Source organism: Ambystoma mexicanum, chromosome 5p, assembly GCF_040938575.1.
Source record: "Ambystoma mexicanum isolate Mex_15411 chromosome 5p, UKY_AmexF1_1, whole genome shotgun sequence".
Lineage (NCBI taxonomy): Eukaryota > Metazoa > Chordata > Amphibia > Caudata > Ambystomatidae > Ambystoma > Ambystoma mexicanum.
Window position 1 is genome coordinate 589748142 of NC_090930.1, and position 13346 is coordinate 589761487.

Genomic DNA, 13346 nt, shown 5'->3' on the forward strand with positions numbered 1-13346 from the left:
ACTTTTAAAACTGTGCTCCAGCTCCCCCAAAATGTGCATGGCTGCCTCCCTATACCCACGGGCTTCAGTCTAGAAGACAGCAAAGCAGCACAAAAGGCTTTAAAAAGGCGACTGCCAGGTGGTGGAACAAGCACCTTCCATCCGGCTGGCAAGTGTCCTTAGCTAGAGGAGGCAGAGCACTCATTAGGGAGGGCAAATACACCCATTTACCCCTCTTGCAAGGATGCCTAGCGTTTTGGTGTGGCTTAAAATGCGCTCTGAGAAAAGGTCCATGTTGTGTGAAAACCTAGAGTGAATATATAGAGGTGTAGTGTCCTTGCTACTCTACCATAAAAGAAAGTAGGCAGGGTGGCCACAACATCATAAGCCATATTACCACGTGTTCTGGGTGTGATGTGGTTATTGGGGAATTGTGCAATCAGGCACTTTTAAAAGATGTAATTAAAATATCGCCGGAGCTTGAAAAATGGAACGAATCGCCTGGGTGGAGAAGGGGGGTAGATAACACACATTCGAGCTGGACATACGATATCGACATCTCCGTGTCCCTTCATCAAATCATGTTTTAACAAGGTTCCACGTCTGTGCAATATCGTGCAACTGTCCAGCATTGCAGAACGGAGACATACGATAATTAGCTCAGAAGTTCTAATTAGTTAAACGAACACAGGTGTGTCTTGTAATGAGGATGGAGGGAGGACTTCCAATAAATCACACAGCCAAAGTACACATTGCTTCTGTCCCTCCTCGAGTACATGAATGTATCGTACACACAAAAGAAACCCAACGTCTGGGCCGAGTACACACGCACACGTGTACAACGTGAAAACGAATATGTATTGCATGTAAACAGAAGATGCCTTAGACGCGCTTAACCAGACGATCCGTTTTATACTGAGGATGGGCAAGGACACATCCATGCTCACGGAGTCAACAATACTTTACAACCCGTATCAGGGGTTGATCAAAAACGTATCAAAGCTTTGATCTGACAATGAGATAGAGATAAACAAGACTGGGACTCCCTCTAGCGGAGATGAGCGGTAAACCACAGCACAGAGGCTGCAGACTTGACATGACCAATGTGCCGTCCCAATCAGCACTTTTCCCGATAGTGTGACTTAATGGCTTCTTGCCCTTCGCATTAAGTGTGACAACAGACACTTCGGGTGCCGTGACTGAGATCGCTGACAGCTCGTATGTGTTCTCCCAATGGTTACCTCATTGTTGCATGTCTCGCTCTGGGCCATCGGAAGTGTGTCGGCATAAACATAACGGCGGAAGCCTTAGCAGCGTTAGGTTTGTCGCCAGATACTTTAGAATAATCAGTGTCATAACATGCAAATAAATGCATGTCAAACATGGAGAAAGTTTTAGTTGGAGTTTTTGTTTGGCGGCGTTACCCAATGCATTAAAACAACAGAACGCTGCCTATTTCCTGCCAGCAAATGGAGGACCCCGTCTATGATCCGGTTGTGAGAACGTTACACCGTGCAAAGGAGACATGTTTTTTCAAGCACAACCAACATGATGTTGATCTAAAGCAACATTGGAATACTAAATTGCAGTTACGAATTCCAATGTGTACATTTGCACGCGCTGGAGACTTCACTTAGCAAGCGAACTCATCAATACTTTGCAACCGCTCTTGTGATCGCAAATCGTGTAATCGTCCCCGAATCTCCCCTATGTGCGCAGTGACTGGTAGGGAAAGAATGCCGTGTCACGTGGGCCAGTTCTGCCCTCAAGGGAATTCTGCCTGAAGCACTGAAGCTGCAAGCGCCCCTTCAACGAACATGCGTCGCAGTACAAGCTGCACTGTGAATGCAAGTGCAAGTTCAGAAACCTCCTGCCCGTACCTGCATTCCCTGCTGCAGGCAGTGATGCACAGTGCAACATTTGCACATGCTTACAGCCCTCAACTTGATTTGCAGATATGCCGCTATGACAATTCACACACTCTCTTATCAATAGACTTCCACCGTTTTGCCTGGGCTCATTCTGGATTACATAAGGCCCGTGTAGCTTGTTCTATTGAACCAAAGTGCAGCACCTGCAGCGAACAAGGTGCAATTAGATGGTTTGCAAAGGGGCTTTGCGTTCATTAATGTGTTTCAGGGGTCATATTACAAAAACGTTAACCCAGTGCAAGTGTACCTTTGCACGGCAGTTGCACTAGTGCAAGGTTTGCACTGGTGCACATAAACTTACACTATCAATGCATTTTTGCACCTGGGCAAAGTTTACCCGAGTGCTAATACCGGTCCCTATTAGCACTAAGGCAAACTTTTCCCTGGTGCAAACATGTATTGAGACGATGGTGTCTTGCCCACAAGGGAAACTTTGCGCTAGTGTTAATACCATGCAAAGTAGCACTTGCACCAGTGCAGTTTTTGGTATATGCCGCCTGCTGTTTACTGAGAATAACCCTGTAAGATCGTACTGCTATCTCATGCATATCCTTGAATGCCACGCATATCTCTGTTTAATGGTCAGCCACAGTGTTCAGTAGCACAACAGAGATGGTAATAGGACATGCTCCTATAGGAAACCCTCACTCAGGCAATAACAATGCTTACTGAGGATGTTCAATATGTGTTATTTACTGAACATCTGCAGCATGGACCAGGGGCATGAAACCTGCAGCTCTACAGCTGTTCTGGACTACGGCTCACATGATCCCTCACCTTTCACTACAATGGCTAGAGCTGATGGGATTTATAGTCCAAAACACCCGAAGAGACGAAGGGTGCACACCCCTGCCATGGACCTATTTACATAGACTTCTATGATAACGTCAGCGTTTTGAAGTTATGTTTCCCATGAAAAGGAGCCTTTGCTGATCAAACATATCACAATATATTAAGAGGGTTTTTCAAAATATCCTTTCCGTACCTGTTTTTTGACATAAAACAATATCTCATGTCCAATGTCAATTTATGTTTAGGTCTAAAAGCTTCTAATGCTTCAAGTTAATAATTCTAAATTGCCAATAGTCACATTTATTTATTTGGGAAACATAAAATGTACGTTTGTGTCTTAGCATACGTTGAAGCAACTCAAAAATTCCTTATCAAGATTGTTCAAAGTGAGGGCGGAAAGGTTTTCGTTCCAATCTTATAGCTTGGCATGTTCGCTTTTGTATATGTTGCAAGGCTGACAATGACCAATACACCGCCCAGTATTTCCTTTTGAAAAATTGCTCATTCAAATTCACAAAATCCACATTTTCTGTAAAGCTATCCACCAATACATACTTTGGGGGTAATTCATAGATTTCAGCGCAGAGGCAGCGCGCGCGAGCAGGGCAGCGAGGGAGCATTCGCCTGCGTGCGCCAGCCGTGTGCGCTAAACAGCATTCTGGCGCACCATGCATTCATGGAGTAACTAAGCCATTTTGAGCGCTGGCACAGTGAACATCCCGCAGCGCCAGTTACACCCCCAAGAACGCCTCTTGCGCAAAGAAAAGCCATTGAAATGGCCAATGCAGCGCAAAGGCCTGCGTTAACCATGGACCAGTGTACAGGGCCGCTACACTGTAATCGCGTGAAAATACTAGCGTACACCGCTCTGGGCAGCCAAAACGCGTGAAAATGTACTAGCGCACCCCTCGGAATACGCCTGCCCCGCTCCCGCCAGGTAAATTGCGTAGAAAAAGTAGCCCCTGTGGTGTGGGCTGCCTGTGGGGCATGGCCAGGGTGGATGGGCTGCCTGTGGGGTATGGGGAGGGTGAGTGGGCTGCCTGTGGGGCATGCCCAGGGTGGATGGGGTGGCTGCGTGTATTTTGGGAGTGTGCGGGAGTTACACACGTGACATGCCTTGTGCGAGCATGGTACGTGTAATATTGGGGTACGAGGGTAGTTTAACATGCGACAGGCCTTGTGCGAGTGTGGTACGTCTATTACTGTGGTACGCGGGGAGTCACACACGCGATAGGCTTTGGGCGAGCAGGGTACGTGTATTTTGGGGTACGCGGGGAGTCTCACACGTGACAGGCCTTGTGCCAGTGTGGTACATGTATTACTGGGGTACGCGGGGAGTTTCACACACGACAGACCTTGTGCGAGCGGGGTATGTGCATTTCGGGTGTGCGCGGGAACTCACACACGGGTTTCCGCTAGCGCAAGAGGGGTACGTGTATTCTGAGGGTTTCGCAGGGAGTTTCACATGCGATTTGTCAGTGAGCGTCCTCCTGGATGTGCCCCCTACCCCCTCCCCAGGCACTGCAAGCAGCCGACACCACAGGGGACTACCTATACCCCTGGACATGCCCTGCAGGCAGACCATCCACTCTGGCCATGACCCACAGACAGCCCATCTACCCTGGGCATGACCCACAGGCAGCCCACATGGCACCATGCACTCGTGAGCCCCAACACATGTCCCACCCACCATTGACGGGCACCTGCCAGCAGGCCCCGACTCATGTCCCCCTGCACTCCCACCCACTCAGCATTGATGGGCACCTGCCAGCAGGCCCCGACACATGTCCTCCCTGCACCCCCACCCACCCAGCATTGACGGGCACCTGCCAGCAGGATCCGACACATGTCCCCCCCAACACGTCATCAACATCCACAATCATGGCCCTTATGGCCACCCAAATCCCACCCCACGCCACCCCAGTCCAAACCCCCAACCAAGTGTTCCATCCACCCCACATTGAAATCCCCATTACATGAAACATCCCAAATGGCAAGTATGCACATCAATACATGTCCGTCACACACACACAATGGTTGCAAATGAATGCGAAAACCCACCTCGTGACATGCATGAAACCAATGAGAGAATACCACACAATTGAAGTATGAAACCAAAATGTATTAAATGAAAAATCAATGGAATAAAAGATAATCACACAAGAAAAAATTATAAAAAAAAAGGCTGGATGCCCCAAAAAATATTCAAAAAAATATATCAATGCAGAATCCAAATAAAATCAAATGAAAATGGCTCCAAAGGGTCCGTCCTTCAAACCAAATCCAAAGGATGAAAAAAGATAAATCCATTGCTCCATGGGAAAAAAAAAATAGAGGTCAAATCCAGTCGAGCCCGACAATTCAAAGGAAACCTACAAAAAACACTAGCTAATAACTATATACAAAAAGGTGAGGCATAGTCCATGCGCCCCAAAAGAAAAAAAATATAAAGGAAACCTAACACTAATCAATTATATACAATGGCAGCGGGCAAGTCCTACGGCTTACTCTGTGATGTCCCGGGCCAGGGCTTCATCGAACTCCATGTCGATGTCCCAGATGCGGGTCTCTCCCATGTCCCCGAGGTCTTGCAGGGATGCAGTCATGGCCTGTTCCAACTCCCTGCGAGTTGCCTCGAGGCATTCAGCCCGCCTCAACGCCCTGCACATGGAGTACTCCACCCTGACCATAATGAGCCGTGCCTCTTCCGCCCGCCGCTGCTCCACATCTATCCGCTGGCCCAACCGCTGCCACACAGAAGACACTCCCATTCCAGAGTCCTCCTGCCCTCCAGCCGATGCCTGCCCCTCTGATGTTGATGGCCCAGAGCCATCATCGCTCCCACCTTGAGCCTGCTGCTGCCGTCCATGTGCCCTGCCCGATGATGCCGGCACATCCTCCATCTGCTGGTCTCCAGTTAGTGGGGTGTCCACCCCTGCTGGACCTCCAACTCCCGAATGTGGCAGGGATGTGATCTCCACCAATTGGTCGGGGCAGGTCCACAGGGGGCCCTAGTGGAATCTGGGCCAGAAGACGGCATGGAGAACGACTGGCGCATAGTCTGCACAGAGGAGGAGAGGGCCACCAGAGTGCCTGACACATGTAGGAACCCTCCGACCAGGGCCCCGCACAACTGGGCCACGTTGGCACGCAGCTCTTCATGATGACGTGCGTGGTCCCCCCAGGAAGCACGCACGTCATCACGAATGTCACGCGTGCGCAACGCAACACCAATCAGGACGGACTCCATACGGTCACGGGTCTCCTCATCCGCAGGTAGTGGAGTGCCAGATGACATGGACCTCCCCCCTACCTGCAGATGGGCCTGTGACGGGGCATGACCCATGATGGTGCATCGTGGTGCAGTCACAGGGTCAGGGACAGTGACATGCACAGGCCCCTCCGCGGCGACCTCTGCTGCCTCCTGCTCCTGACCCTGGACTGCACCACTTGCACCAGTGGTACCACCCCCACCAGTCCCCATGTGCAGCTCAGTAGTGGCCTCCTCCTCTGTGTACACCACCAACCTGGATGGCTCTGCACAGTCTTCCGCCATCGCAAGCCCCTGTGGGGGCTCACCCGCCCCTTCCGCTGCAGCCGTAGTGGCAGATGCGGCACCAATCCCCTCGCTCCCGGATGATGGTAATTCCTGGGAGGGTGGCTGGGCCTTGCGTCGCCGGCCAGTGGAGGCATCCCTGCTGCTTTGCCCCACAGCGCCGTCTCCGCCCTCTTTTTCACTCAACGCTGTGTAGAGGAAGACATAGAACACAAGCATCAGGGTACTGTACGATAGTCCCCTAGACAGGAAGCAATAGCACATGAGTGGCACTGTCAAACGTCACTTCCATCATGTCCCTCCACAACACATGGGTCAATGCAGACAACACACATGCAGAAACAGGCACAGTGCATGGTATCAACATTTGTATGCATGTCCAAGGACCTCTATTAACATACAATGTTGTCTTTAAACTCACATGCAAGGGTCTCTATTAACATACAATGTTGTCTTTAAACTCACATGCATCATGGGTCATACTGCTCCACCAGGATGCCAACTTCAGCCCTTTGCCTCTCTGCTGGGGGGTTGCCACTAGTGCCAGATGGTGTTGTGTTGGACATCGCAACCCCCAAGCCAGGTGTGGGTGGGCAACTGGGTCCTGGTGCTGGGCTGTGGAGCAATGGTATACCAGTCGGGAGTCTTCTGTTCCAGCAGGGGTGGTCACAGCAACTTGACCCCTGCAGATGGCTGAAGTGCAGACACCAAATAGCAGGGCACGTGGCCACAAGCAGGCAGGGAGCAGCAGATGGCAGGTGGGAGCGTGCTCGGGGCTTTGGGGGGCAGGAAAATGGCCGTATGGGCAGGAGTGTGGTCTTCCATGTGTTGTCGTGTGGCCAGCTTGATACGGAGTGATTTGGCATGTGAAAAACTGCACATCAGCGTGTAATTCGAGGAAAGGCCCTTAGCGCATAAGCGCGTCTGTGACTTTATGCACGCGGGCGTTTCCCTTGTGACGGTGCATAGTGATTCAGCACGTGAAGAAACAGCATGTACGCGTGTTAATGCGTGTAATTGGATGAAAGGCCCTTAGCACGTACACGTGTAAGTGACGTTGCAAGTGTGGGCTGGTTTAAAAGGTACGCGTAGGACGCCATTTTCTTGTACGTGCTTTTTGTGGAGAGCGAGCAGATGACTCTTGTACTTCTTGTCGGTTCACACACGATTACTTCACACCGGTTACAGTTCGTACTCCTTCTATACTCGGACAGAGTTCTATTCTTCTTTTGGCGGGGGTGTTGCCAACGCGCACACACACATCTTTTTCACATTCTTTTTCCAGGCAGACTTAGTGCGTGTTCGTTATTCCACGCATATGGGCTACCAGGGTTTGCGTGCACGTTAAATTTTGTTTTTTGGGTGCCTGAGCATTGTGTCACCCGTCATCTTCCCCCAGGGGTCACAGACAGCCTTGCTAGAGCACTAGGGTACGTATTACATCTAGTACCCTACCCCTTTCACCCCAATTGACCAAGACAATTGTTTACTGCACCTCCCATTCGCACAAGAACATCAGTGCCATGGTTGGGAGGCTACCAAGTGGTAAGGGAGCCAAAGGTGGCTGACCTGCAAGAGGTGGGTGCGGTAGGGGACGTGGCCAGGATGAGCAGGGTGGCCCAAGAGGCCAGTGTGTGGAGGACCAATCAGGGACACCTATGCCCCCCCAATGGGTCGGGGAGATGCAGCTGACACCATCCCAGCTCAGGCCTTGTTACCCCCCCATATTGGAAACTGAACCGGCACAGGATGACTCCCAGGCTGACTTCCGTGTCACCAAGTCAAAGCCACGTGTGGCGGTGAAAGTTGCTGTCACCAGGCCCCGTGGATCTGGGGCAGCAATGTCATCTGCTGCCCCAAGTAGCCAGGATGAGGAGGCTGCAGGGGCAGCTGCATTTCAATCCACCCCAGCTCCGAGTCACGCAGCCGGGACAGTGTTGGTCCAAGTCCATCACACCGAGGTTGGTCCTGCCAACATCACCCAGCAGCCAATGCCTGCAGGGAGACCTTTAGTCATCGTGCTTTTGGCTACTTCCAGTGCCCAGTCCACCTGCACTTCTTCTCCTACCAACCAGAGCGGCGTGAGCCACACAGGGTCCGCACCACCTCTCAAGAGGAAGAAGGGTGCTCTTGCGGTGCAGGCTGGGACTCCAGGCACGGCTACCCACTCCGGCACGTCAAGGAAGCCTAGTTTCAATGATGCAGAACTAGACGCACTTATGGGCTACGTGTCAGCTCATGGCCGCGAAATGGTGGTGACTGCAGGGTGCAAGACTACTCCTCTTTTAAACGTAGGGGCCACTGGCAGACCATCCCAGACCTCATTAGTTCCCTTGGATTTGTGGGGCCCACAGCTGGTGATTGCTCTAAGCGGTGGAATGACCTCAAACGCAGAGCAAAGAACAAGCTGGCTTCCAATCATGCCTCTAGTCTGGTGACTGGCGGTGGGTCTCCACCAGAGGAGGAACAGCACACTGAAGATGAGTCTGTCACTGGAGCCTTCATCACAGAAGATCAGATCCAAAGCATGGGAGACCTACCAGATCTTGAAGCAATGTCCGGTGAGTGCCCATGCATGTGTGTGCAATCCATGTTTATGTTGCTTGGGTGATGTGTTCTGATTGAGTGCCAGGTGAGGCTGTGTACACATGACTGCTATCTGTCACCTATGTGGTACCTCCAAACCATCCCCCGGCCTTGGGTTTGGGTTTCACAGTATCCCTTCTGACCGTAGTTGACAATTTGCACCTGATTACTGCACTTGCCCTTCAACTGTCATCTTGCCACAACATTGTTCATACTGTTTTCCTGTTCATTCTGCCCGATTGATGAAATCCTTAGCATTTTTACCACACATTTTTGTGCCGTACTGCCCCAAATGTAACATACCTCTGTCATAGATTACACCTCACAATGGCCCAAATTTCTTACCTTGTTATGGGAATGATTTCACCAATCAGGCTGATTGTGTGCAGGCCATGTGTAGGTGCACATTACTCTATTATTTTGGGCCCTGTTTGAATGTTGAACATGACAATTGTCTTCCGTCATGTCGAAGTGGCCAACCATTGATGTATCCATGTGCCTGCCATCACTGCTCAGTGAACACTGGCTTTTGTTTGCAGCGTTTGGCACATGTGTGTTTTGTCACACTATTTTGCATGTTTTATTTCATGATGTCCATCTCACATGGATGGGTGACAGTACTGATTTGCTACCATCTGGGTGTGCTGGTCAAATCTGCCATGGCTATGCTACGTGTCATCTGTGTGCTGGCATGTGTCATGTATGTGGATTGTCCTTGCCACTCACAGGCTAATGTGCGATGCCAGTGCTATCCAGCATGCAGCACATGTGTTGGTTTTCCATCTTGGAGTCCTCAGTGTCTGCTTTTTGCCTCCCTTTCCAACTCATTGACAGTGCATGCATGCCAGAGTTATTGTCATGTGTGACATGTGTCATTTATGTACTGGATCTCTGCCTTGTCATGCCTGTGTGTGTGGGCTATGGTGCTCATGCCTGTTTTCATTACTTTTATTTTATGTTTTTGCAGGTGATGAGGCACTTGATGCTGTTGAGGAGGAGGAGATGGCGCAGAGCCAGGAGGACTCACAGCCACAACCAGGCACCAGTGGAGGACGTGGGGTGGTGGTGGGTGAAAACCCATTACTCCTACAGACCATACTGTCCACGGGTGTCTCTGGGTAAACCTCCGGAGACCTCTATGAATCAGGTGCTGAATCGGACATTGAGACATATGTGCCGTCACAGGTGAGTGTTTGCTGTTCTGTCCAACCCACCTGCACCAGGGGTAGACCCCTCTATGGGGCATTCAGCGTTGGAAAGTCCGCCTTTGGCGGTTACGGATGCAGGGTCATACTCCACAATATTTGCTCCTGTTCCTGGGCCAGCAGATCAAAGAAGGAATGCAGTCCTGCAGCCTCAGGCAGTGCCAGCACAGCAAGGTGCACATCACCTTGCCCCAAACAGGTGTGGTGCTCGCCAACGCGGTGGCCGTGTGCCACCAGGCAATACTGTGTGGGAGAACTCCATCTACACTATAGCAGCACAACAGGGGGCATTGTGTGAAATGATGGCTCAGGCAATGGATAGGTTGGCCACTTCCATTCTCCCCCCTGAAAGGCAGATGGAGCTCCAGCAGCAGGCAACAGAGTCCATTTGCCACTCACACAGGGAGGACATGTTGGCGTCCGACAGGGAGCAATGGGCTGGACTGGAGACTGCGCACAACCATATCTGTAGAGCCACAGGCCCACAGGGAAAGCCCTGAGGTTAGAACACAGCTCCCTCAGAAATACTCTGGGTGAACTTCAGGTGTCCCAGAGTACAAGGTCAGAACAGCAGCTGGAGCAGCTGACACGCACACTCTCAGCTGAGCTCCAGGGAACCCGTCAGGAAATCCGGGCATCACGCAAGGCCATGTAGGCAGAAATGTGTGCTACCCGTGAGGTGCTGCATGTGGATCTTCGTACCATCATCCTGAAGAACCAAACCTTTCAGACCTGCATGCTTGCTTCCATGGAGGAGCATGCAAGGTCATTGCATGGTCTACCTCCCATATCACGCCCACCTTCTAATGTACCACCAGAGGGTGATGACAGCGACGGCAGTTCTCCCACTGCAGAGTAGCCGTGCAGGCCATGAGCCCATGGAGGGTTTTTTTTTCTCAACATCCACACATGTGGGTGTTGGGGTGCACCTGTACCTCGTCCCTCTTGGGTGCCCCCCCCCCCCGGTCCACACATGGCCATTTTATATATTTTATTTTATTTTTATTTTTATTTTACAGTGTGTTGCTTGGTGTGGCTCCCGTAGGCATCCACTGTGTATTCCAGCTGGGCACATGCAGGCTTGTCCTGTCTTTGGGTTAGAAACTTGGGTTCCTGACGGACACACCCTCCTGCTTCCCCTTTCCATGGGCTCGCAAAGGGTGTGACCAAGTGACAGCAACTTACACAGTGACATTGGGCTCCCATAAGTTGTGTGGACAGTCTGTAGTCAAAACTGTGTATACATCCCTAGTGGGGATTGTTGTTCAATTCTCCATTGCATGGTGGATTTATATATGGTTTATATATGGTTCTACATCCATGACTTTTTCCTTATATACATGTACCTTCTTCATGTCTTAACAAGCCCGTCTACTTTGCAGATGCAGTTCATGTTGTATGCAGTACACTGACACATTTGCCTACCAGCAACACTCTGCAGTTGGAAGGGGTCGATGTGCTGCCTTAGTCAGGTTGTGACACTTGCACTGCTTTAATTTTTTACTGTCATATATTGCCACTGTTTGATCATGTACTGATGTTTTGGCTTGCTGGTAAGTATTTGTTCATGTGTGTTGTTTACTGAGAGCAAAATTGTCTGTGGCCTGTTTCCATTTGGCACAGTGCAGTTTGTGACACTTGTGTCATGTGTTGTGCATTCATTAATTTCTTTCACGTTGCATGCCATGAGATGGTGTGTTGCGTAGCTGAGATAGGGAGGGGTTGGGTGACATACCACTATTTTGATTTGGTATTTTGCAAAGGGGTAGTCCTTCATGCTGCATGAATGTGTGGCTTTTTCTGACACAGCATTGGGTGTCTTTAAGTAGCTAGGGATGCACAGAATGTAGCACTTTCAGGTGAACAATCTCAGGCTGGTATGTGCCAGGCCTGTGTGCACACCGCAGGGGTGTGATTTTAGGTGAAGTAATTTGCCACAAGCTGGGTACGGGCTGCCTGATCACGTGCCCTTTCACCTCCCATGCACAGCGGCCATGCATGTGGTTGGGGATTTGGGGGCACCACCATGTCCACCGGCACGCGCCGCCGGGTTGCAACGTTGTGCAGGACACATGCTGCCACTATGATCCTGCACGCTACTGGGGGCTCATATAGCAGCTGCCCACCAGAGCGGTCAAGGGAGCGAAAGCATGACTTCAGCACTCCGAATGTGCACTCCACTATGCCTCGGGTTGCTATATGTGCTGTGTTTTATCTTACCTCGGGTGGTGTGGTGGGGTTCCGAATTGGCATCATCATGTAGGTGCTCAGAGGGTAGGCACTGTCCCCTGGGGTGGTGATAATGGTTGTCATTAGTGGGGTTTTGACATTTCTCAGTCTCTGACATGCATGCATGTGCAGAGGCATTTATACTCACAAATTAGCCATGTGTCGCCATGCCGCCCAGCTTCCAGGTCCCGGTTTAGGGGTGACATTCTGAATATGAAACTATCATGGCTGGACCCTGGATAGTTGGCATGTACTGAGATGATGATTCCCTTGGCATCACATACTACCTGCACGTTGATGGAATGCCAGTGCTTGCGGTTTCTATAGATGTGCTCAGTGGCCCTGGGAGGGCAAAGAGCCACATGGGTGCAATCAATGGCAACTAGCACTTTGGGGAAGTGTGCCACCCCGTAAAAGTCCTGGACAACAGCCTGCCTTTCTGCAGGTGCTCTGGGCATGTATATGTGCCTGCGGACTGAGGGGCATGCAGTCATGATGACCAACACCTGGTGTAGGGAACGTGACTGTGTGGCCTGTGAGACACGCACGACTATGACAGTTGTCTGCTGAAATGACCCAGTAGCCAAGAATTGCAGTACATTGAGCACCTTTTCCAAGGGGCTCAGTGGTTGGGAGCACAGGGTGGGTGATGTGAGGTCATCCTCCCACTCGCTGACCAGTTCTAGGATTATTAGTGGTGGAAATCTGTACCTCCCATACACCTGGTCATCAGGCATCCCAAAAAGGGATTGTTTGCGCGCACTTTTATGCTGCGCGGGGCTGCTTACGCCTGCTTCCTGCTGGCGGACGTGTTTCCGGATTAACGCGTCTTTTTTGGCGCACAGCTTTCCCCTGTTCGATTCCATGAATACGTTTTGTTAGCGCATGTGTGGGTGTTGCTAGCATTTACCTCCTGTACTCCCCCGTAACGCCCACATTTTCACGCGTTGTTCCCCATTCCGCGTGTTACGCCCCGTGTTCCACCCACTTTTCTTGTGTGCGCTACACGATGTGCGCTTTACCTGTGTGTGTCGTGCATGCCGTTTAGTGACGTGTGCGCCCGCGTGC

The 13346-nt window shown here is 51.0% G+C and overlaps 1 protein-coding gene across 4 annotated transcripts in view; it reads right to left on the bottom strand.

Annotated features, from left to right (window-relative positions):
* The window catches only part of DIAPH2 (diaphanous related formin 2), a 5141990-nt gene that overhangs the window by 4358483 nt on the left and 770161 nt on the right, over nt 1–13346 (bottom strand). The window lies entirely within an intron of this gene.